The 25,255-nt window shown below is 44.1% G+C and overlaps 1 protein-coding gene and 1 long non-coding RNA gene across 5 annotated transcripts in view; one reads left to right on the forward strand and one right to left on the reverse strand.

The window, feature by feature from the left end:
- The window catches only part of TSPAN4 (tetraspanin 4), a 692,791-nt gene that overhangs the window by 340,745 nt on the left and 326,791 nt on the right, over positions 1 to 25,255 (reverse strand). The gene's annotated exons all lie outside the window — the stretch shown is intronic.
- On the forward strand, positions 13,091 to 25,053 carry LOC115650534. The gene is made up of 3 exons (XR_004000119.1): positions 13,091 to 13,415; positions 23,313 to 23,507; positions 24,737 to 25,053. It is a non-coding gene; the product is annotated as an uncharacterized LOC115650534 (long non-coding RNA).

Genomic DNA, 25,255 nt, shown 5'->3' on the forward strand with positions numbered 1-25,255 from the left:
GTTGCCCAAAGTCCCTCAGTAAACCAATGGCAGAGCTGGGAAACAAAACCAGGTCTGTTGAGTCCCAGTCCAGTGCCCTATTCCCTAGGCCACAAATATGCCACATTTCGCACTATAATTTGTCACACACATTGTTCCACACTTCTTCACTGCCACAGATCTGCAGAGCGCTCAGAGCTGATTTCAGCACCACATAAGGGCAAGATGTAAAGCTCCAGGAAACACAGATGGAGGCCAACTGTAATAAGAGCACACGACAGGCTTTTCAGAATTGCCATTTCATCCAATCTGATGTTATCTCCCATTTGATTGTGGGCTCTTTCCATTATCGTCAGTTGTTAAGTGTTTGATGGAGAAAGGCTCCCTGGTGGCTAGAGCAATAAATTTCTTATTTTTATTTTATTTTTCTTCATAAGCCAAATCACATTAACATGCTAATTCCTGGGACTGCCTGCGTGACTGCCGTAACAGCAGACTGCTCCATACAATGACAAGAAGTGATACAGCAAAGCAGTCCAGTCCATCTTCTTTTCATGTGTTCTTCACAGGGGGTGGGCTTGATGTGATCTCTGTGATGGCTATTGCTTTTTAACCCTGTCACAGTCCGCCCCTTCCTGGGCACATACATTGTCCAGCACCAGTGTCTGGGTTGCTAGTACAGCCCTTTACTCCTCTCAGGACACGTAACTGTGCAGAGCAGGTGATCCTGGCTGCTTTCCCTAACTCTATTTCAAGGGCCTCCATCAACTTCTGGGTTTGAAAAACCACTAAACTTTTATTTAACCAGAGTAAATGTAACATCAGAATAACAATAGCATCCAGTAACCCTTCTGCTTATTCCTACAAAGACTAATCTGTTAAGGGCCCTGCAGTGCTTCCCTTCTCCATCACAGTCTAGCTCTCTGACCCCCTCGGATCGTGCCCTCTCTCCCTTCAGGAGCCAACTGATGACCCTTCAAACTCAAACCTACAAGATTCTACATGGGCAGTCTGAGTGGAGCACCCATGCAGGAGTTACAGCCTCTGCGCACCTAGCAGCACATGTTATTTTGTCTTAATTCTACAACAGGGGTGGACAAACTACGGCCTGCAAGCCACTTCCAGGCCATGAGATGTTTTATCCAGTCCTTGTGCTCCTGCCAGGGAGTGGAGTCAGGGGCTTGCCATGTTCCATCCAGCACTCCCGCTGGGGAGCGGGGTCGGGGGCTTGCCGCACTCTGCCCGGTGCTCCCAGCCCCCAACTCAGGGATGAGCAGTTTGACTTTGAGCACTATCTTCCTGGAAGATTCTTCTGCCATGCAGAAGAGCCACTTTGTGCAGGTGTGACTTCACCATCCCTATGCAGCACCGCACCAAATCCTCTCGCAGTCTCTTACGGCCCCACCCTCGAGATCCTCGAGTGGAGGGAAACTGCCCAGGGGCCGCAGTTGCACCCATTCTAGCTCGGGTGCCTCCGCACGTGGCATGGCTGCCTTGGTGTCACACTACCAGTAGGGCCCCTAGGAGTCTCTGGTATCCCACCTGTAGAGCCCCTCACGCCCCACCTCAGTAACATCCCTTACTGTATACAGACCTTTAATGAATGCAACAGTGCAAACAGAACTCTAAGTACAACAGTAAGAACATTTTTTGGGGGAGGCTGGGCATGAAGTTACAGGTGAGTTTACACCAGCCTCTGCCTCTTGTCCACATGGGTTCTGGGATAGAGCACCATGACTCAAAATTGTCAGGGGCACTGAAGGTTGACAAATCCAGGCTAGAGAGAGGGCCCAGTTTTTTCACAGTGTGTGCCATCTTGTAAAACAGCAGTTTGAAATAAGGGCAGCAGTTAGAATTTTCTTTTCCCTTTCAAAAATGAGTGCTGCAAAAAAAATAGAAAAGTGGACAATGAGTGTTGGGTTTTCAACAAAGAATGGAATGCTGTATGCCTGATCTGTCAGGAGAGCATTGCGGGGTTCAAGGAGTACAATTTGAATCGCCATTTTTTCAATGAAACATCCCAATTATGGCAGCAATTAAATAGTGGAGGAAAGGGCAAGAAAAGCTAAGAAACTAGCCACAAACTTAAAAACTCAGCAAAATATTTATGTGCGACAAGCTGCAGTTCAGGAAGCTACTACAAAAGCAAGTTATGTTCTGGCGTTTAAAATCGCTAAATAAAAGAAACCTTTTGCTGAAGGGGAGTTTTTGAAAGACTGCATGGTTGATGTTGCTGGCATGCTGTGCCTAGAATACCAAAACAAATATGAGAACATTAGTTTGTCACAAAGAACTGTTACTCGCCATTTAGAAGTGACTGATGAACATTTGGCTTCTGAGCTGAACAAGAAAGCACAGGGCTTTACTTTGTTTTCATTAGCTCTCGATGACAGCACTGACATTAAGAACAGAGCACAGTTATTGATTTTTATCAGAGGAATTGACGATAAATTTGAAATCACAGAGGAATTTTTATCAATGGAATCAATGAAAGTCACAACTAAGATATTGGATTTATATGAGAGGGTGTCTGACTGCCCTGAACATCTGAAGATCCCCTGGAGTAAACTGGCAAATGTAACCACAGATGGATCATCAAATTTAACTGATGTAAGCAGAGTCAGGATGAGCTCTATCCTGACGTCTGGCGGTGAATCATGGCGAGTGTGGAAAAGAATTTCAGAGGCTGATAATGTTTGCATAGGCACACCCACTCCACCTAGCATAGCCCACGGCAGCCTAAAATGGTTACTTTCGCAGCTGTGGGTTCCCCAATTTCTTTGTTGTTGGGGAGGGAGGAATAAAGTGTTGTCACCCTGATTAAGTAAATGAGGAACTACAAAACTGTTTTATGATAAAGGGTTTCACCATCAACTAAATAGCACTTGCTAGAAAAGGGACATGGATTCCAAACCCCAGTGAATTGAGAGAGGCTGGGGACAGGTATTTGTACTTTGTGGTGTAGGCTCCTTGTGTGAGTCAGAGGTACCAGTTCCACCTACTCCCCTCTCCACTGTGGAATATCAGAGCTGATCTTTGATTCCCTTAAGAATCTAGATACAGGTTACTGAGCTGAACTCACTTTGGGCTAATGGTGCACCAGCACTGGGGCTCCCCTACTTTGAGCTGAAATCACTAAAGAGCTGGAATTGCTGAGCTGAGAGCACTGATTACTGTGCTAACTTGTGAGGGAGCTTGAAGCTATACTGTGGAGCAGAGCAGCTCTCAGAGCGGAGTGGAGCAGTTTGTGGGGACGGCTGGAGCGGATCACAGGACAGTTGATGGAGCAGAGCAGCTGACAGAGGGAGCAGCTGTGGGACAGGTGGAGCGGCCCACGGAGCAAGCGGAGCCGAGCAGTTTGCGGGGACGACTGGAGCGGATCACGGGACAGCTGGTGGAGCAGAGCAGCTGGCGGAGTGGAGCGGAGGAGCAGTTTGTGAGAACGGCTGGAGGAACAGAGTGGAGTGCCTGGTAGAGCGGAGCAGTCTGTGGAGGAGGCAGAAGCAGAACCCCACGGAGAGGCAAGACAATTGGCACCGGACCACGTAAGGTGCCCCTTTCTACCCAGGCTGGGGGCGAGGGAACTTTTGCAGATAGACTCTCGAACTCTGGGGCTGCACTGACCAGGGACAGAGACTTTTGGATTGCGGGACTTTTGGGACTGTGGGTGATCTTTGGGTTGCTGGACTCTAGGGACATTTGGGGTATTGGACTTTGGAGTCTTGGGGTGATTTGGGGGTTGCTGGACTCAAGAGCCCAGGGAAAAGGACACGGCCCAATTTCCTGGGATGGCTCTTTGCTCATGGTTTGGTCTATGAACTCTAGTTGAGATGTTTTCCCAAGTTAATGCTTGTTGTTTATCTCATGTAATTAAACCTTTTCTGCTACACTGAGACTCTGTGCTTGCGAGAGGGGAAGTATTGCCTCTTCGAGGCGACCAGGGTGTGTGTAAGATTTTCCCAGGTCACTGGGTAGGGGCTCGAGCTGGTTTTGCATTACGTTGTAGGGAAGGGACTCCTATGTATTGAACCCGGCCCTTGCTGCTATCAATTCTGCCTGGCAGAATGGCTACACTAGGAAAAAAGTAGGACTTTTAAAAAGAATTCAGGACAAAGTAAAAGAAGATGACCCTGATAAAGAGGTGATTTTTCTGCATTGTATTCATCGGTAATTCATTTCCCTTCTTGAATACAGTGACACCGAATACCAGGACTTATTTATCATACAAATGTCCACTGGCTCAGCCTAGGAAAGGTACTGCAGCAAGTGTGGGAGCTCAGAGATTAAATTCATACTTTTCTGGAGATGCAGGGGAAAGAAAATGATTTCACTGAATTAAAGAATTCAAACTGGGTGTGTGACCTCGCTTTTGGTGTGGATATCTTGGCACATTTAAATGAACTTAATGCAAAGCTGCAAGGAAAGAATTTGTTTGTACACAAACTGTATTCTAGCATGACAGCTTTCAAAGCCAAGTTAGTCTTGTTTTCAAAACAAATTAAGGATAAAATGTTCACTCACTTTCCAACACTGAAGTACTTGGAAGTGTCACCAGCGCAGACAGAAAAGTACAGCAAAATTTTCAGTGACTTGCACAGAGAATTTCCTCATCAATTCTCTGACTTTGAGAAGATAGAGAAGACGCTGGAGCTGGTGTCACGCCCACTGTCATTTGACTACAAGAAAGTCCTGCAAGAATTACAATGGGAGCTCATTGATCTCCAGTGTGATTCCACCTTGAAGGAAAAGTTCAATTCAGAAAAACTGGACAAGTTTTATGCCTCCTATAGTGAAACAAACTTCCCACATATCCGCAAGATGGCACAGAAAATCCTTGTTTTGTGCGGCTCCACCTATGTGTGTGAACAAACATTTTCCCTACTGAATTACAGCAAATCTTGCTACAGATCCCAGTTAACTGACCAGCATCTCAGCTCAGTATTGCAGATTTCCACAATGAGAATAACATCGGACTCTGCTGCCATTGTAAAGAAGGGTGACCAGCTGCATTGTTCACATTAATCAAAGAAGGCATGGAAAGAGGTTAAGTGTGGTTTAATGATTGTAATACGTTGTTACAATGGTATATTTACAATAGTAAGGAAGGTTTTATGTTTATTTCCACTAAAATGTATCTTTATTAAATGGAGTTTATTTAAGTATCTCTGAATTGTTAATTTTGTGAGTGTTCATAGCCCGCCATAACAATTTCCATACCCAGATGCGGCCCTCAGGCCAAAAAGTTTGTCCACCCCTTTCATACAACATGCCCCATCTTACAGTTCCATTTAACACTTCTCCTATAACATCTTCTTTCACACAATTTCAAGTTAACAGAGCTCCTTCTCCACACCTGCCCTCTGTCCCCCCTCTCTCCTCACATGAAAGATAAACATGATTTGTGTGCACACTGATCTGGTCTTAAGCATAAATGACTGCACGGGGTCTAATCTGCCCCTCCAACATCAGGATCAGAGGGGAAGGCAACTCATCGCTCAGCCCAGCCCTCCAGCAGCTTGGGGCTGTGTAAAATGACAGGGCAATCCCCTGGGCATACATCAGATGCTACAGCTGGTGTCTTCCCTCCCTCCAAAGCAATCCAGGACACATGCCAAGCACCCTCTCACCTACATGAGGCAGTGACTTAGTACAATAGCTGGGCAGGCAGTGAGGCATAGAGAACATTATTCTGTCCTGGTTTCTCCATCTGGATATATTATTCTAATGCCTCATCCTATAACAGCATCTTTCTCCAGGAGTAAACCACCACCCCAATTCCTACCTCTACCAAGTATCAGCTCTGAGCCTCCACCAGTCCATAAGGCAAGAAAGATGCTTTTTCTGTCATTCAGGTCTATTGTGTCATTAATGCAAAGGGGATTTATATAAGCAATGCCAGCAGGAACTACTTACAAAAATCCCCTATGCTTTGATGGAGAAGATAATAATAGATATCCACTACACACAGATGGGATCACCATTAAAAGCAAGCAGTTTTACTGACCCCACCAGCTTGTCTTTTGATTGATGTGGGAGTTGATCCTGTAGTCAGAAAAGTGACTTTAAAAAAGGTTGCGTCATTCACCGTATTTGCATCTGCAGCATTATCCCCGATTAAAGAAATAACAGTCTGAGTTGGAGGAAATGTATGACTTTTAAAACAAATGCTTATCACAGCAACTGAAGTAGTCAGGAAGCCAGTTCTGCATCCCTGTGTTCAAATACAGGGCAGAGTGTGAGCCAATAGGGAGGCAGCACAGTGATATTTCTGAGTTTTAGCATTTGGAAAGGAAGAGAATTTGCCAGGATGGGGAAATGCACCAATCACCACGCTGCTCATGGTAGGAATTTTCTTATTTTACCATTAGTACACAAGCTTTTTCCATTACAAGGAAGCAAAATGGAGGTCTAGGACAGGGGTTCTCAAACTGGGGGGTTGGGAGGTTATTACATGGAGGGTCGTAAGCTGTCAACCTCCATCCCAAACCCCGCTTTGCCTCCAGCATTTATAAGGGTGTTAAATTAAAAACACTTTTTTATATATGTTTATAAGGGGGGGTCGCACTCAGAGACTTGCTATGTGAAAGGAGTCACCAGTAAAAAACATTTGAGAGCCACTGGTATAGGAGTACAAGTGTTTGTATGTATATCTGCATGCTCCAAAGCATTATGCAGTTTGGGATCTTTTAGAACAATCTTTTACTGTAAAATCAGTGCAACATGTGCAGCGTGTCCTGCCTCCCAGAGTCATCGCCATGAAGAGACGTCTTGGATGGTATGTGGCAACTGGAAGGGGCCTTCCAATGCTACCACAGAAAGACACAACCCTGGATAGGCACTTCTGAGAGGTGATGCTTTCACATTCCTGGGAAGGATAGCATCTGCTTGGCAACAGCATCAATGAGAAGAAATATAGTGGCAGATGATCTAGAAGTCTGATGGCCAAAGTAACATGAGCGGAATGAAAACAGGGAAAAGGGAAAAGGGATTATGGTGGATAAACACCAGACATTTAGACTATGAAAGGATGTGCTTTACATGAAACCTCAATTGAGGACACAAAGGGCAATACTTAATTAGGTGTATTAGTAACTGGAGCTTGACCTCGTAATCCTGAATGAAGAGGAGCAGGGCAAGATGTCATAGTTAGTAATGGTGGTGGCGTCTCTATCTAACTCAGAGTGGGTAGGGTTTGCCATACTAGATCAGATCACTGATCCATCAAGTTTCGTGTCTACATACGAGCCAGGCAACTACCTGTTGCTTCAAGGAAAGTGGAAAGAAAACCATAATGCACATGTCCAAGTATATGCTGTACATATTCTGATCCTCGCAGGTGAGCAAATCCTATGCTTCAGAGCATCAGCTGATTGCCACATTTTTTTAAACGATTCATAACTACCTATGATTAATTCTGAACTGGATCTATGTCATCATGCAAAGACTGTGACCATTCTTTTCTAGGTTCCAAGGAAACTGGTGCCAAGGGGAAACTCTTCTTTGACATAACAGATGTGTGAGCAGCATATGGAGTTTAGAAGATGTAGACAAGGAGCAGTCAGTCAAAGTCACACTGTTGTGTTCCCTTATTCAGTTCAATGATATTGCAGCCTCTGGAATTTCAATCCATTTCCCCACTGTTTTCTGTGCCTCAGATACTTTTAAAAAGTCAACATTTGTAAACATTTAATTTGAATGTATTATTGTTGAAAAGTGCCAGACTGACAGCCCAAGTCCTTGACTAGCATATTTATCACAATTTCAACATTGCAGTGCCACTGATGCAGCTCCACTAGCAGTAGCAACAGTGGGAAAATTAACATAAACCAGCCACTAGTAACTAACCACCATGTCATCTAATCTGTTTCAGAGCAGTAGTGCAAATGCATGAGACAAATAAGTACCTACTGGTTTCTATATTTATACAAATATTAGATACAGTACAGTAACTCCTCACTTAACGTTGTAGTTATGTTCCTGAAAAATGTGACTTTATGTGAAACAATGTTAAGTGAATCCAATTTCCCCATAAGAATTAATGTAAATGGGGGGTTAGGTTCCAGGGAATTTTTTTTCACCCGACAAAAGACACATACAGTATAACTTTTAAACAATTTGAAACAAACAGTTTAATATTGTACACAGCAATGAATGATTGTGAAGCTTGGTTGAGGTGGTGGAGTCAGAGGGTGGGATATTTCCCGGGGAATGCCTTGCTGCTAAATGATGAACTAGCACTCAGCTGAGCCCTCAAGGGTTAATACACTGTTAATGTAGCCTCACGCTCTACAAGGTAGCATGCACTGAGGCAAGAGGGAGGAAATACAATAGATGCAGGGCAGTAGCTGCAAACACTTCCCTGCAAAAACTGAACAGGATGATGAGCCCACGCTATCCAGCTGGAGTGCACCCCTCCCTTCTCCTGACAGCACATGCACAGCTGCAGACTTTCCAAAGTGCTGGGGGGTGCGTCCATGAGTGAGAGATAGAGAGAGAGAGACGTGTATTGCTCCTTTAAGTATGCTGACGCCACTTCAAGTATGTTGCCCTTTTAAGCAGATCAGTCAGTTCAGACAGGAAGCAACAGCTTCCAGCAATCTTCCTCCTTTCTGTCCCTGAGCCCTGTCCCCCTCCTCCGCTTTGTGGAGAGGGGGTACGGAGAGGGGGACATCCTGTTATCAGCACACACACACCCAGCAAGCAGGAAGCTCCCGGAAGCAGTTCCAAGGCAGAGGACAGGGCAGGAGCAGCACAGCATGGGGGGAGGGACAGCTGAACTGCTGCTGGGCAGCTGCCGAGCCACATACCTTACAAGGAATTTAGGGGAGCTGATGGTGGGGGAGCTGCCGGCCCCCCCCCCCGGTTCTAACCCCCACAAGGAGGGGCTGCTCTTCCAGAGAATCCTGCAAGCAGTGGACAAAGCAGGCAGCTGCCAAACAACGTTATAAGGGAGCACTGTGCAACTTTAAACGAGCTTGTTCCCTAATAGATCAGCAATGTAACAATGAAACAACATTAACCGGGACAATCTTAAGTGAGGAGTTACTGTACAGGCAATTGCAGTGAAAGTTTCCTACTCACTAACACATTTCCTAGCGTGCCCCAACCCTGCTGCAATGGGACTACCCTTAGGAATGAGACAGAAGTTAAATTCCAGGCCGATTCAGTCTGCTGAGAGTGCAAGGGAGCCCAATAATGGAGCCAGTTATGGTGGTGGGTTTTGTGATGTGGACATCTGTTCACTGGAAACAGGACGGAAACCATGAAACTTATTTCACACACACTCCTGAAAAATCATCTGATGTAACAACTTTCAGCCCCTATTGATCTTTGCCAGAGTCAAACCAGCTGAAGTGACAGGCTCCATATCTCATTAGCAGCTCCCTGAGCCTATCCATTACCTACGACATAGCATTTCTTTTCAGATGCAGAAATAAATTAAGGTCATGGTCAAAGCGACAGGTCTATGTCACCCGTCAATAGCTTGGTGGAGAGAGCAAATCAAGAGTAGCTGCAAGGAATCAGTAAAAAACTTGAGGGGAAAACAAACCATTTCAGACAAAGGTAAGAACACCCAATTTCCCACGCCTAAGCACTCCCAGGCCCTGGGATTTCTCTTACAGGAGTTAATCATCTGATCAGTATATACCATATATAAATATGCACTGTAATGGAATAAAATAGCATTCTGTAGATGTTGGCCAAGCTCACTGTGAGCTCACAGTTATTACCGTATATTAAAGAGAGCCAATTATAGCCAGTGTCCCAGGAGAGGAATCATGCTGGTTTGTTACATTTGTTTTGAGCCAAAATAGCAAGTTACTGACCGAAAGGAATTCTGTTGCCCAGCGGAATTTCTATCACTTGTAATCCTAGCTGCGTGGTAGGCAAATGTGGGCTAATGTATCCTAGGGTACGTCTCCACTTAAAATGCCACAGGGGCGCAGCTGCTGTGCTTCAACGTAGCTAATCCATGTCCCCGAGAGGAGGTAGCTAGGTCAATGGAAGAATTTGCACCCCATAGAAGCGCAAATATGCCGATGTAAGTTACCAGTGTAGACTAGCCCCTAGATGGAGTTTGGAGTGAAACTCCCAGCACCACTGTGCCTAAGGAGCCTGCTGCTAATAGCACCAGAGAATCTCAATTACCCAGCAACAAATGATTAAAAAATAACCCAACAACAAAATAAACCCCACTATCAATCTGTCAAAGCATGGAGAACTATACGGGCAAAATCTGTTTTAATACACCCACGCTGTATAAGCAACTTCATCGACTCTCAATGCATGGTATGTGTATATAAATAAAGTGACTGTGATCATGCTGTCTTTCTAAATTTCAGCAGCAATAAGGGTGGCAAGAGCATGGTGAGATTTCCACCCAGCCTTGGACTTTTGGAATAATGCTGCCAGCAGCTGGGATGTCAAATCATGTCAGCCCACTCTGATATCCTTCTTTGACAAGGTAACAAACCTTGTGGATGGGGAGAAGCAAAGATGTGATGTATCTCAATCTCAGTAAGGCTTTTGAAATGGTCTCACATGACCTTATAAGCAAATTAGGGAAACATAGTCTAGAGGAACCTACAATAAGGGGTGCACAACTGGTTGGAAAAGCATACTTAGAGAGTCATTATCAATGGTTCCCAGTCAAGCTGGAAAGGCACATCAAGTGGGGTCCTGCAGGGATCTGTCCTGGGTTCGGTTCTATTCAATATCTTCACAAATGATTTGGATAATGGCATAGGCCATAGAGAGTACACTTATAGATACCAAGTTGGAAAGGATTGCAAGTGCTTTGGAGAACAGAATTAGAACTCCAAATGATCTTGACAAACTGGAGAACTGGTCTGAAATAAACAGGATTAAATTCAATAAGCACAAATGCAAAGTACTACATACTTAGGAAGGAATAATCAGTTGCACAAAAGCAAAATGTGAAATGTCTGCCTAGGAAGGAATACTGCAGAAAAGGATCTGGGAGTTCCAGTGAATCACAAACCAAATACGGGTCAACAATGTAATACTGCTGCAAAAAAGGCCAATATCATTATGGGATATATTAGTGCAAGTGTTGTAAGCAAGACATGAGAAGTAATTCTTCCACACTACTCAGCACCTATAAGACCTCAACTGGAATATTGTGTCCAATTCTGGCCATCATATTTTGCGAAAGAGGTGGACAAATTGGATAAAGTTCAGAGGAGAGCAACAAAAATTATTAAAGATCTAGAAAACATGGCCTACAAGGAAAGATTGGAAAAAAAAAAAAGGGTTTGTTTAGTCCGCAGAAGAGAAGACTGAAGGGCGGAGGCATATAACAGTCTTCACGTATGTAAAAGGTTGTTATAAAGAAAAGGGCGATAAATTGTTCTCCTTATCCACTGAGGACAAGACAAGAAGTAATGGGCTTAAATTGCAGCAAGGGAGATTTAGATTTGACATTAAGAAAAACTTCCTGTCAGGGTAGTTAAGCACTGGAATAAATTATCTAGGGAGACTGTGGAATCTCTGTCATTGGAGGTTTTTAAGATCAGGTTAGACAAACACCTGTCCTGGATGGTCCAGATAATACTTAGTCCTGCCTCAGTGCAGGGGACTGGATTAGATGACCTCTTGAGGTGCTTTCCAGTCCTACACTTCTATGATTCTGTTATAAACATCTCTCTTTCTGGAATTCTGCTGCTGCCTCTCACACACAATGCCACCATCACAACTGTTTTGCATTCCTCTCCTTATGCCATGTCTTTCATTTGTTCCTTTCTACTCTGAACAAATGCCTAGTGAATCAAGTCCTGAGTTGGACAGATACACACACAGGCACTGTCAGTGTTGGCTGAGAAAAGATCTATGACAAGAACTCACTAAACGCTACTCAGGCCAGTCGCTGCCACTGAACAAGTACGTGTCATGTTCAAGTAGCCAGCATCGATATACCAGATGAAGAATCTCATCTAGTATGTTGGGTGTGGGTTGGAGGGGGGCTCCTTTGAGTGGGGTGGAGGAGAAGCTTAATGTAATGTAATTCCTTCCAGAATGTAATACTGACTAAATGGTATCCTAAATCGAAAGTCCAGAGAAAAAAGTTTATCTTGGAATCTCATCCAAATCGGAGAAAAAAGACAAATGTGGCTCTTTCTATACTTACTATGCACTAAACCTCTGGTGTGTTGCTATCCTAGTTATGTTCAATGTCTTTACACAGTCAATGTACCAGGTAATTTACCCAGCAAGATCAGAACAGTTCATTACTCCGTACAAATATTGTACAAACCCTTTGAAAAATGCCCGCATGTCTCTCACATGCTGTGTTCACAGGGTGGGGAGAGGTTATGGGTGGGGAAAGCATTTATCAGGCAGTGTTTTGTAAAGGGAATGCACCACAAACCTGCAGTATGCACTATTTGCCATAGGAAGGTCAGGATAAATGATGCATGTTGTCCTTGCAAGACAGATGTGATCACATCTTCGTTATAGTACTGATTACAGCACTGACACTTCTTGGCTCCTACGTACATTAAAGTCCAACAGCATATGCAGGGCGCAGTAAATCTTTCTTGGATGCCCAAGAAAACTTTGTAACAAGGCCCATAGAGCCCAGGTGGGATAACACACACAAATCCAGTCCAGGTTAGTTATGACCAGATTCCTGGTAAATAACCTTCTTCGTATCAGCAGTAATACACAGGCATGATCACAATCACCATCAGGCTAAAGCAAAGGGGGAAACCAGGTGGGAAGAGAGAGTGGAAAGGTTCAGCTGTGTTCCTCTTTTCCATGTGCGGCCTCACTAACCCCATAAAGTTTCCATAAAGGGACCTCGGTCAACCAGCATCAATGCCATGATCTGTTTTACTTACAGGCTTAAGGGTTGGGGTGAGGGGGAGAGGTACAGTCCTAGAGTCCTCATGAAGCTCAGCAAAGGGAGCACAAGCAGAGAGGGCTGGTGGGGAGGGAAGCAGAGCACGGACAGGAACCCTGATTAGAGATAGGAACAGAAAAGGGAACCCTGTGTCAGAGCTGATGGGAAAGCAGGAGTACTAGAGAGCCCTGCCTGTTTTTAGCTTGTGCACAGGCATGAAGGGGACAGAGAGAGTTCCTGCTGAAATGACTAATTTTTTTTTTATTTTTATTTTTTTGCAGAGGGAAAAGTCCCCTTCGACCCAGTATCAAATTTGTTGATTGCATGGCTCTGTTCATTTCATCCCAGTATTTTCTGTTTGATGACAGACTGAACTGCTGTCAAGTGAACAAGTGTTATCTCTCCTATGCACTACCAGTCTGGTAATCAGCAGGGAAGCTGGCAAGTGGAACTAAGAACAAGGAAAAAGTAATCTTCTCTCAGAGGCCCACTGCCAAGAGACAGAGCTGCCAGCCTGCCAGCAGCAGCAGCGCTTCCACCAGGGAGTCAGAGCAGGAGCTCCTCGTTCCCACAGGTGAGTGCGTGTCATCTACAGGGCAGCCCATCTGCCATCTTCGCTACATGATAGGGACGGAGCGAGAGAGATGGTGGGAGTTAAGAAAACAGACTCTTGGTTTGTCTCTGCAATGGGTGCTCACCAATGCACTCTCTGTCCTGGCTCTTGTGCTTTATTGTTATGAGACAAAGATCTGGGAGATCTGATGGTACCCCCCCACCCTCCCATGCTGCCCCAAGCATCAATGCCACAGTGTCCACATCTCCAAGTTCCTAGGGAAACTGCAAGTCTTGGTGCTGCTGGCTGAAATTTCAGTGCATACGATCAGGGCTGATTGAGTTAGATTTGATGCTTAGAGTTTGCATAGCAAAACCTGAATAAGCATGTTACTGGGAAGGCTCACAGAAGCTCCTGAATGCTAACAGCACAATGGTTTAGACACGATGCTCCAGGCTCACTACTAATGGTGTTACAAGATTTCACACTGGAGCTTTAGCCCTTTCCACTAACCATTTGCAGGCAGCTTATTCGGACTCAGCTTACTGCACCTTCAGTCACAGCAGAGTGAATATCAGAGGCCTAGGAGCTAGTTCACAAAGGGTGCACTGGTGCATAAACTCCAAAAGTCAAAGATCTGAGGTGCATCAGGACCGCAAGGAGCCACACTGTTTAAATCTTTTATAGATGTAATGTCTCTAACTTGTTTGCTCATTGATATCAGCTCCAAAGGCCTGGGATTTTTCAAGAACATTATAATGAATCATCAGAGCATTATGTGCGCCTCACAACTGGTGCACCACATGCCACGGCCCACTCTTCCTTAACCTTTTGAAAACCAGCCCCATGCCAGACTGTGGTCCACTTCGGAGCTGGCTATATTTCCATCCAGTTGGCTATTTGTTTTTGTAGCACTGTGCCAGGCTAAGGAACAGGAAAGGTTTCTCACAATAGCGTGGGCTCTTTGGAGTAGTAAGTCCCAACCAGGCCTCATTCATTATTTTTTTACTTGTATTTCAGTTGCGCCTAGGAGCCCTAGTCATGGACCAGGGCCCTGTTGATCTAGGCGCTGCAAAAACACAAAACAAAAAGATGGCCTCCACGCCAAGGAGCTTATATCACTGTCTCCCTCCCCACCATGGATCTTCTGGCAACATCTGTTTCCTCCTGCTGCCAGTTCCCAACCACTCTTCAGCACCAGGAAGGATTGGTTCAAGACAATCAGGCTGCTGTTACCTAGTATTGTCCAGGGGGTGGGACCAATACAAGGCAGACCCCTTCCCTTAGATTGTCCCAATTTAGTGAGGAATGGGCAAGCTAGATGGGAGCTGCCCCTAAAATTTAGGCACCATAGGTAGTTGCCTGTGTAGCCTACCCCTAATGCTGGAGGGGGAGGTGGCAGGCATCAGCAACTGGGGCCAAGGCTGAAAAAGCCAAGTCAGTTTCATGCCAAAGTGAAGCTAGCAGCTGCAAGGAGTATAAAGCTCTGCTTATGAAGGGCTAGGGAAGTGGGAACGGGTCCTCTTTTGGCCAGATAAGGGAGAGAGAGGAAACAGGAGCTGGGTACCTGGTTGCAAAAACAGAGGGTAAATGCGGAGGGAGATGGAAGAGAAGAAATGTGTTCTTCAGCCTCCCAGTATGCCACATTGAGGACAAGCACACTCAGACTATGTTCTCTGGGCTAACCACAGCACTCCACACAGCAGGCCATTCAGGCTCTTCCTCTCTCCCCAGCTGCTCTGTGCAATTTCTTTCTCCCCAACTGTGCATTCATAGAATCACAGATGCTAGAGGTGGAAGAGACCTTTCAGCTCACTGAGACCATCTCTCTGCCAATACTGTCCGCTCACCCCACCATCACTGACCAGCCCCACTGCCTCCTGCCCCATTTTCAGCCCCCGACTCGTCTCTTTTCCTCATTCCCCTGGTAAATTCCTCCTTACCAATGCACTTCACAGCCTCCTTTACTCCAGTCTGTTTCATCTGGGGATCTGAGGATTCTATTTTTTGCTATCCATCTGGAAACACCCATTCTAAAGGAGCTCTGTCAAATCCATTCAAGAGGAACACACATGCTTTTGCAAGTGTAAATCTTTGTAAAGGTTATGACCAAGAAATATTTGCATGATTATTTCTTTTATTTCCAATGGAAATGGTTTTTCATTGGGATCTAAATATTCCAGCTCTGATGACGGCAGCCTCAACACTGCACTACTGCAAGGAAGCCATAAAGTGAAAATGGCTAGAAACAAAATTAAAACCAGCACCTGCGGGGGGTATTGTGAAAGGGATGTTTCTGCCCTTTTAAAGGCCCCTTATGCCAAAAGAGCATCATAAAGGAGACATTCATGTGAGTGAGGATTAGACCCAAGATCATCATCCAAAGGACACGAGAAATATTAGGTTTAAAAAAATATATATCCCTTGCAATTTATCAATGTGATGTGTAATTAGTAACAAGAATGGAAAAGCTTTTCGGGTGTTTTAAGAAATGCACGATTTGATTCCAACAGTGTGACTTTAATTTTAAATGAAAACATTTATTTTCTACACTCATAAAACAATAAAGCAAGAAAAAGAGAGTGGAAAAACCATTGGTAGAACAAGTCAGGCCGATAGGAAAGACACAGCCAAGAAATTGTGCCATGAAGGCAGGAACTTTAAAACATTTCTCAAAGTCAAAATCTGAAAGATAATCATATTGTTTAAAAGAACATTTTCCTGTTCTGTAGATTTGTACATTACTGCAGCCCTTGCCATCTCCAGCTCTGCACAACTCACTTTCCATTCCCTCAGATATGCTGACATCTCTTTTAAAAGCAACATTATTCACAACTGCACGGGAAATGTAGCTCAAGCTCCGAGTCATGCACAAGATTATTCTGAGCTTTGAAATTATACTAAATTTAAGCTGCAATTCCAAGCGGTTGCAGAGAGACTGGCAACTTAACGGCTGCCTTTCCCCGCACTTTCCCCTCTCTTTTGCAAAATCATACCTTGTGTCAGCCCATCAGGATCCTTCATATTCCTAGCTGAATATTCAGATCAAATATCGGAATCAAATCAAGTTTTAATCAAGCATTCAAATCATTGGAGGCAGGCTCATTTGGCAGCCTCAAGAACCAAGCACCCACTAAAGCATGAGGTTTACAGATGTGGTGCTGGAGCACTGATGCAACACAAACATGAAGGGCCATGACACAAGAGACTACTAACTAGAAAGTTCAGATCAACTTGGCCTTAGTACTTCTAACACAACACAAGAGATTCCAAACTTTGGGGCACAGAAGACTTCATAGGTAACATCCTAGGAGCCCAAGGCCTGCACCTAATTTACATATATATTAGTGGACTTCACCTGCTTGTCTGATACCAGATTCACTTCTTTTTCTGCTATGGGAGTGACTCCTTCTTATAGGTGATGGAGTCTTGCCATTCTGATTGGTTAGCTGCTCTCCCTGGGTTAGGCAATTAGCAGAAAAGCCAAAAGGGGGCGGGGGGATTGTTCCCACACAGTACATACTATATTAATAAGCTTGCTCCTGCACTTAGTTCTGACAGCAACCCCAGAAATACTGAAGTGAAGAGTTTAATTTTCTGGAGAGTTAAACCTTTTTGTTCAACATGAGGGAATGGAGCTTTTTCCACCTGGAAAACATTAAAAAAATGATAGGAGGAGGAAATATTTCATAGATTCATAGAAGTATAGGACTGGAAGGGGGACCTCAATGGGTCATCTAGTCCAGTGCCCTGCACTCAGGGCAAAAAAAAAAAAATTATATATATATATATATATATATATAATATTTGGTTTTAGGTAAAAGTCCTACACTTGTTCTTATTCACTCAAAGTCTCCCCCATATCCACAGCCATGACACAAGGAATGTACAATTGGTCTGTCTAGTCCAACTCTGATTCCTAGTATAGCCCACCCACCTTTTTATGAGATAGCATAAACCAATATTTGAATGGAGTAGAATTTTCAAGCACTTGGCATTGGTGCAACTCTGCTCCCACAAGTCAATGAAGTTTTACGTTTGACTTCAATGGCAGTACAGTTAAGTCAATGATGAAAGCATATGAAAATTCCACCCATGAGTTCTGCAGTACTCAGCCATTCCAATCTCCATTGAAAGTAGCAGAATATTACTTCTCCACTGAAAGTTTGTTTTTATAACTAAACTTTCCCTCCCAAATGTCATCTTAGTGCCCTAGCACTCAATATGACCAGTATGATTTTCTTTCTGGTCACCCTATCCTTTTGTGGCTCTCTGCTATCCCAAGGTTTGCCCAGACCATTGTTGACATTCCACATTTTTCCTTACTTTCAAGCTAGAATCAGCCCAAAGATAGATGGAGTTCCCCTACCAGCCACAGTAAGCCATTCAAATCTGTTGCACACATGCTCTTCTCATGTCCATTCTTGGTGATAAGATAAAGGGATTTATCATTTACCTCACCTACCTCAGCATGTCAGTTAAATATTGTGCAGAGAAACAAAGCTGTCAGTGAACATTGGCACAATGTTACTCCGCAGTCAGTACTCAAACTCTTTCATTTGTGAGGAAGACATAAATAAAAACAACTTCCAGAGCCAATGCACACATTTTCATTACCATTTTAAAGTGACAGGATGGGTTGTCTTAGAGGCAAATTCTGTGTCCAAATGTTCCCCTTCTCTCCTTTGTTCGGGATAAAATAGAAGTCATGGTTGGGTGGTTAACAAATGGTGGATGTTACCCCCCCACAAAGGAGAGAGGCTCTGAAGCAAAACATTCCTGATTCTGGTGTGCAGAGGAAAAAAACAGCCCTATAATTCATACATATGCAAAAAAATAAGATAAGACAGATTGAAATTCCTATCTCTAATAGGCAGTCGGAAAGATATAAGGCAGTCTTCCAGCCCTACCCATGCTAACAAACATCAAGCACTATCTGGCATGTGTTGGAATGATACATTTCCCCCTCCCACTTTCCTTTTCTTGACAAGATTAGTTTCCCTGAGATGAAGGCAAATTGAAGAATGTGGCACTGATGCATAGTCCTGGGTCTATGATAAGCACAGACAGAATGCTCGCCATGCTGAATAGTGCCAAACATCTGCTGGGCTCATGGGAACCAGATTATGGGGTTTTGCTGTTGGTTTATTTTATTTTATTTTTCTTAGGGAACTGAAATTAAGCCTCCAAACTTCATTCCACTTGTTGTAGGCTAAGTACCTTAACTGCACTTCCTGTATTTCTGGTCAGGAGTTTCAAAAAACGAGGAAGAGAGACTTGACGGATCAGCCCAAATAGCTTACATATCTGGAGATCTCAGCCTCTCTTGAGGACATCACTCTCAGGGCCAACCTTTTGCCAAGAGCCGTTAGAACAAAAGTAAAGATTATTTATATAGCAGGACTGCATTTCATTTATGGGCCAGATATAGCAGCTGTATATCTGGCTGAGAAACTCACCATTCCCTTTCTGACTTCCCTCCCTAATGCAACAACCCATCCAAAGAGAAAGAAAGACACACCCTGGTTGCTGCATTGATAGGAATAAACCAGTGGCTGTTTGTGCTACTTGTACACCTATCTACCAGTACATGGGCTTCAGGGCTCTGATGACTAGAACTCTAGGCCCGCTCCCTTCCTGCCTTAAAAATTAGGCTCTGTTTCTCATAGGACACTACTGTTTCCCACTCAATTGCATATAATCTAATCCACCATGGGCCCTGGTCTACAAAATCTAGCCTTGTCAATGTAAGACTGTAGTTTGGAGAGTCACCAGTTCTCGGGTGCCTGCCAACTAAAAGGAGGCAGCAGGCACCAGGTGGTATAGCTGAAGTCTTAGTATGATAAACTGGTACGCTTGCCTGATATAGTCTGGGAATCAGTGCACATTGTGTTTTTAAAGCTGATGACACATGCTAAGGAAAGAAATCAAATGTACGGCCTCTGCTGACAGAGTGATTAAGTTGGCAGAATTTTATCTGGAGAAATCCCTATTCACTCCTCACCCCTATTCCCTCCTTAAATGTATTCTGTAACAGCTACCAGATGGCCCCTTTCACTGTGAACTTGTGTTCCTGTCTCTTTATGAGACAAGGTGTCCCACATTCCGTTCCTACAGCAAGCTGCAGGGAGGACATTTTCCTTTATTTTTGTCTTTATTCCTCAACAAGTAGAGTTGAAAGATCCACCTTTCCTGCTTGCTTTTCAGCGTGATCTCCTCCCCAGTCTTTGGCTCATCTCTTCAACTCCCCTCTCATAGCAATAAAAAAGGAAAGTCCTTGGTGTTTCTCAGAAATCACACCAGCATTGATCAGCTGTCTGGCAGTGGCACCTGCTGCTAAGGATACAGATGTACAAGGCGAACTAAAAGGCATCTGTCTATACAGCAGACGGCATGGCCACAGATACGTGATATTACATATTTCTCTTCCCATCTGGTAGACCATTTTTACTCAAGGTTGTACATTTTCAGAGAGGCTTAAAAAAAAAAACTTAAAATGTCTTCATAGAAACCTCATTAATGAAGTGGGGAAATTGGATGGATTTGTTTGCATTTTAAATATAGAAAAGAGTTTCTGTTATTAATTTTGAAGGGAAACATTACATTTAAAACAAGGATAAATAAAACAGCATGAAAACAGAGTAATCAAAGTTCTCTCAACAAGCATTTTGCAATGGCAAAATCTCTCACTTGAGCAACATCCCAGCTGGGCTGCACTCAATATCTACATGTACCTGAAAATAAAAGGAGGCATGCATTAGATTAGATAGATTTCAGCATGGCAGACTCTTCTGGGGAAAGCTTCATTTCAGCGAGGCAGATCCCAAGTTCAGAGGTAATTTTAGCGAGACCCAAATGTAATGTCCAGGAAAGACTTCTGTAATTCTGTCCAGGATTTCAGAATAACTACAGTAAAAATGGCCACTGGAGAACCCACCCTACATTATATACAATACCCTATACATGCTAAGTCAAGGCACTAATAACAGTGCTTTAGTCACTTCCATAAGGGCCACCTGCATGTATTCATTGAAAATGCTAGTTCTTTATCTTCATAGTGAATTTTCCAGGAACTGAGACATACATTATCCAACACAAATGGCCAGATTTTTGGTTCCTCATCTATCTCTTTTGTGCTGCTCATGCTACACAAAGTAGTTGGGAAATTGCCCTAAAAATACAGCTAGGGAATCTCTTGTATAAGGTAATTCACAGGTGGCACAAATCTGGTGTGGGTGGTGTGGGGGGCAGGGAAAGGGAAGGAGGAAGAATGCCTGGGACAGGAGAGGAGGTAGCCAAAATGCCTTATGCTACAGCAATCCATAACCAGTGGGGCAGAACCAAGCAGGCCATGCCATTACAGCTGGCATAAATTAAAGTAGCCCATAGATTGCTCAAAGTTATGGAGGGGGCTGAAATGACTTTCTCTCAACCCTAGGATCAATGGAGTAGGAGGGAGACTTAGAGCAGACCATGGTTACAGCTCAAGATTCAGCCCAAAAAGCTAATTGCAGCTCTTCCATCTTGCGCTGCAATTCTGTCAGTTCTCCAGATAAATAAGCTAAGTCTGAGGATGGTGGTAGAAAGGAGTACTGGTGATTCAACAGATGTCACTCTTCCCTGTGAGTCAGTACTGAAGCACTGCCTCAGCAGAGCACTACAACCCCATTGCCTTGGCCAAATTCAAACTCAGAAAATTATATTCTGCTTCCTTGCATTCTATCTGCATATTCACTTAAATAGGGTATTCACTTCTTCCTCTAGACCAGGCGTGGGAAAACTACAGCCTTTAGGCTGCATCCGGCCCTTCCTATGTTTTAAATCTGGCCCTTGAGCTCCTGCCAGGGAAAGGGGTTGCAGGCTTGCCCCACTCGGCATGTCCCGTGGCTTCCGGAAGCAGTGGCATGTCCCCCCTCCAACTCCTATGTGTCGGTTCCCACTGGTCAGGAACCACAGCCAATAGGAGCTGCAGGGGCGGCACTTGTGGACAGGGCAGCATGCAGAGTAGCCTAGCCGCACCTCTGTGCAGGAGCCGGAAGGGGGACATGCTGGTGCTTCTGGGAGCTGCTTGACGTAAGCACTGCCCAGATCCTGCACCCGACCCCCTCTTGTGCCCTAACCCCCTGACCCAGCCCTGATCCCCCTCCCGCCCTCCAAACTCCTCGGTCTGAGCCAGGAGCACTCTCCTGCACCCCCAACCCTCATCCCGAGCTCCATCACAGAGCCCACATCCCCAGCCAGAGCCCTCACCCCCCCCTGCACCTGCCCAGAGCCGCCTCCCCACAGCCTGAACTCCTCTTTTCTGGCCCCACCTCAGAGCCCACACCCCCAGCTGGAGCCCTCACCCCCACACACACCCCATCTGCCAATTTTGTGAGCATTCATGGCCCGCCATACAGTTTCCATACCCAGATGTGGCCCTCGGGCCAAAACGTTTGCCCACCCCTGCTCTAGACCTCAGCAGTAATCATAACAGGATTAGAAATGTATATGGATAATGAGAATATCCACAGTTACATTAGGAAGGATTTCTAAAATCCTTTTTAAGGTGAGATACAAACTCCCATCCTTTGAGGCATAAGTCAAACACTAATGAGTCAGGAAGAAACTTTCCCCATGAGCAGGCTATTCCATAATTATCTATTTTGAGATCTCCTCTTACGCATCTGGTATTGGTCAATGTTAGGGAGAAGGGTCTGCATTAGATGAACCATTGGTCTGCTCTGGTATGGCAATTCCTGTATCCTGCCTACTGTCTACCCTTTTAAACAGTTGTTACAGTTCACCTCAAACATGCTTTTCACAGCTGGTTGAAGAGACTCTTTTCTGTAAAATGTTTTGGGATGATTTGCAATGAAATGCACTACAGAAATGCATGTTGTTATTAAAGTAACACTGCCCCATTGCCAGTATGCAATCTTCAGTTTGAGAAAACTATGTCCGCACTGTGGCTGACCCAGGACAGTTGTCTCCTACTGCACCCTGCTGATGGACTTTGTCCTTTAGCTCAAGTGGTAGTGCCTTGTGCTTTGAATTTAGAGGTCATGGGTTCAATCTCTGCTGACAAACCTAGCCAGTTGATGTAATATATTTAATTATTCACATTTGTGTGGTCTAATACCTTCTTATATATGATTCATTCTATATGGGAAACAAAATGAAAATCAACTACATGACAATTGCCCCCAGTACTCCGTCGAATAAAATGATCTTGGGGAAAGCCAACAACATGGACATATGGTCTTACCTTGACCACATATCTTTTGGCTAGCTGAATTTCATTGTCTTATCCTATAACTTCCCTGTAAAGATTTTATTTATCTTACTACCAGCTTTCTAGATTTATGATGCTCACGTTTCTGATTTTATGGGGCCTTTTATGATTGGAGCTTAAGTGATTACGGAGTATCCCATCTGAGAGGGTTCTGCATGAACTTTTCACAAAGGGGCATCCACTTTCAATTCTGCTTGCAACTTAAACTTGAAATGGGATTGATTCACTCTGGCAAAATCACCACCATTATTAAATTATTCACCCTCTCAAGAAAAGCTCATCTCCTGCAACTTAAAATTTCATTAACTCAACAGGCATCAGGGAGAACTATCCAGGATGAGAAAAGGCATAGTCTGCTGCTTTTTAATATTAGCTGCTGGGCATCTCACCTTGGAACAAGGACCTCCACTTATTGGCTGTGCCAAGCCTTGTATTTAGAAATGTCCTGTGTCTGCATCTCTCACATGATGGGCTTCTTAGCTCATGATCCGTAACTGAGACTTGCTATTCTGCCGGGCTATGCTAGCTGGAAATAGCCTGGGAAGCACATGCTCTGGAATTCCCAGCGGGGATGGGAGAGCAATTGATGTCTCAGTTTGATACTGTTTATTTTCTCATTTTTATTATTCTACTCTTGCTAGCAGCTGTTTCCACTGTACTTCTAAGCTGAGAAGAAGTGAAGCACCAAGAATCCACTTCAGATGGGCACAGAAAATCCCCCAGTGTGGATTCCCCGTGACTGCAGCAAGCAAAAAACTACCTAACACACTAGGGTCATGAAGGCTCCCGCAGACAGCACATATACTTTGGAGTATGGAGAAGGAGAATATCTTCCTCAAGTAAGCTCCAGCTTCACCTCTCACCTTCAACTATCCACTTCCATTCCTAACAACCAATACATTGACCCGAAAGGGTTGCCATAAAACCAGCAGATAATTATTCCCTATTCTTTTCAAACACACTGTAGGGTCCTTAACAAAAGATACAAGGCAGAAGTGTCCTTGACTGAATATATCTGAAAGGTAGTGCCTACCTCCAACCTCTTCCCTCCTACTGACCCACATACCTCACTGCAGCATCAGCACTGAGAGCATGAACACAAGTTCTGCTGTGGGGCTTCAACACTGCTTCATCGCCATAAGACTGAGGAATGCCTCATTTTACATGGCAACACATAGGAGGGTCCCTTCCTCCTCCCCTTCCCAATTCACTCCCCCAAATTAAAAAAAAATAAATAATCAGACCAAGGCTGAACACTACTTATTTCTAAACCTTGAGTTCTCCGAGTCTCTCAAAACACTAATAGAACATTTTAGGTCACCTCAAGCTAACGTGGAGTTTCTTGGAAAAGACCCAACCACACAATATACACTATAGAAATGGACAGGGCCATGAATCTGGATCTCAACCATCTCCAAAGTACTTTTTTGAGGACCTAGGGGCTGCTGAGAGGGCATTCGGAACCTACGTCGCAGCTAAGGCTGATCTACAACACAGTTTTTCGGGATGAGGAGGTTTGGATAGTTCATATCAGTATCTGACCTTTTGGATGTATCTCTGAGCTGAACAAAACCTGTAGATCATTTGCAGTTCTGTAACAGCTAACATAAACAATGAACAGTAGCTGGGCCAATCACTCTGGTGCTTCATACGCATATATTTATTTTATCTGCAGTAGGCCAAATATATCACATTTAAACTGCAGTTACTGGAAATAACTGCAGCACACTGCTGATATTTTCAATACCGGTATTCATATATTTACACCGACAATTTTGCCATGTCACTTCTTGAAAATATCCCTCACACTATTTTAGAGCATGCTGACGACTAACCTAACCCACTAGGCAAAATTCAACTCCTAATGAACTTTTCAAAAGGGAAGCACATGGCTAGGCAGGACACTGGGGGGCAGGATTACAATATTCTATTCCTGTCCCTGTTACTGACTTCTTGTGACATTTAACTACCTCATTTAGATTCCCTGTACCTCATTGTCCCCATCTGTAAAAAGGGAATAAATAATAATAATAATAATAATAATAATAATATTTTATGTCTCTCCTAGAAGATCTGCTGATTCCAAAGTCAGACGTGGCCTGATGGTAAATGGGTCCATAACAATAAGTCTGACAATCCCTGAGCAATTGGAGTTGGCATTTCCTGGCACGTACAACCAGGATGGCCAGGCAGTTCTGAATGGTGGCCAAGCAAAGCTACAAGCAAGTCAACATGATAGCCAAGGATAGTTCTGAACTGCCACTTTCCTGTCTTATGTATAAAGAGAAGTAGAAGCTGTGAAATATTTCAGCCCCATGTACTACCCTGATTTTATCACGACTGTATTTTCTTCTTGATTCAAATAAAAATAGGTAGCTCCTCACAGTCCAAGATGCTTACTATTTTACATACCAAGGCACCTGAACCCCCTGCTGACCAGGTCCAAACAAAAGACTACGTACTGCAGTGGAACTACTTTGATTTTTAAAACTTTACTCCAAAAGGTCCCCAGGAACCAGGTTCTAAAGTAAAATGCTTTTCACATTAAAAGTTGTTTTTGCTTGTGAGAATTATCTTCCAGACACTC

Source organism: Gopherus evgoodei, chromosome 4 (genome assembly GCF_007399415.2).
Source record: "Gopherus evgoodei ecotype Sinaloan lineage chromosome 4, rGopEvg1_v1.p, whole genome shotgun sequence".
Classification (NCBI taxonomy): Eukaryota; Metazoa; Chordata; order Testudines; family Testudinidae; genus Gopherus; species Gopherus evgoodei.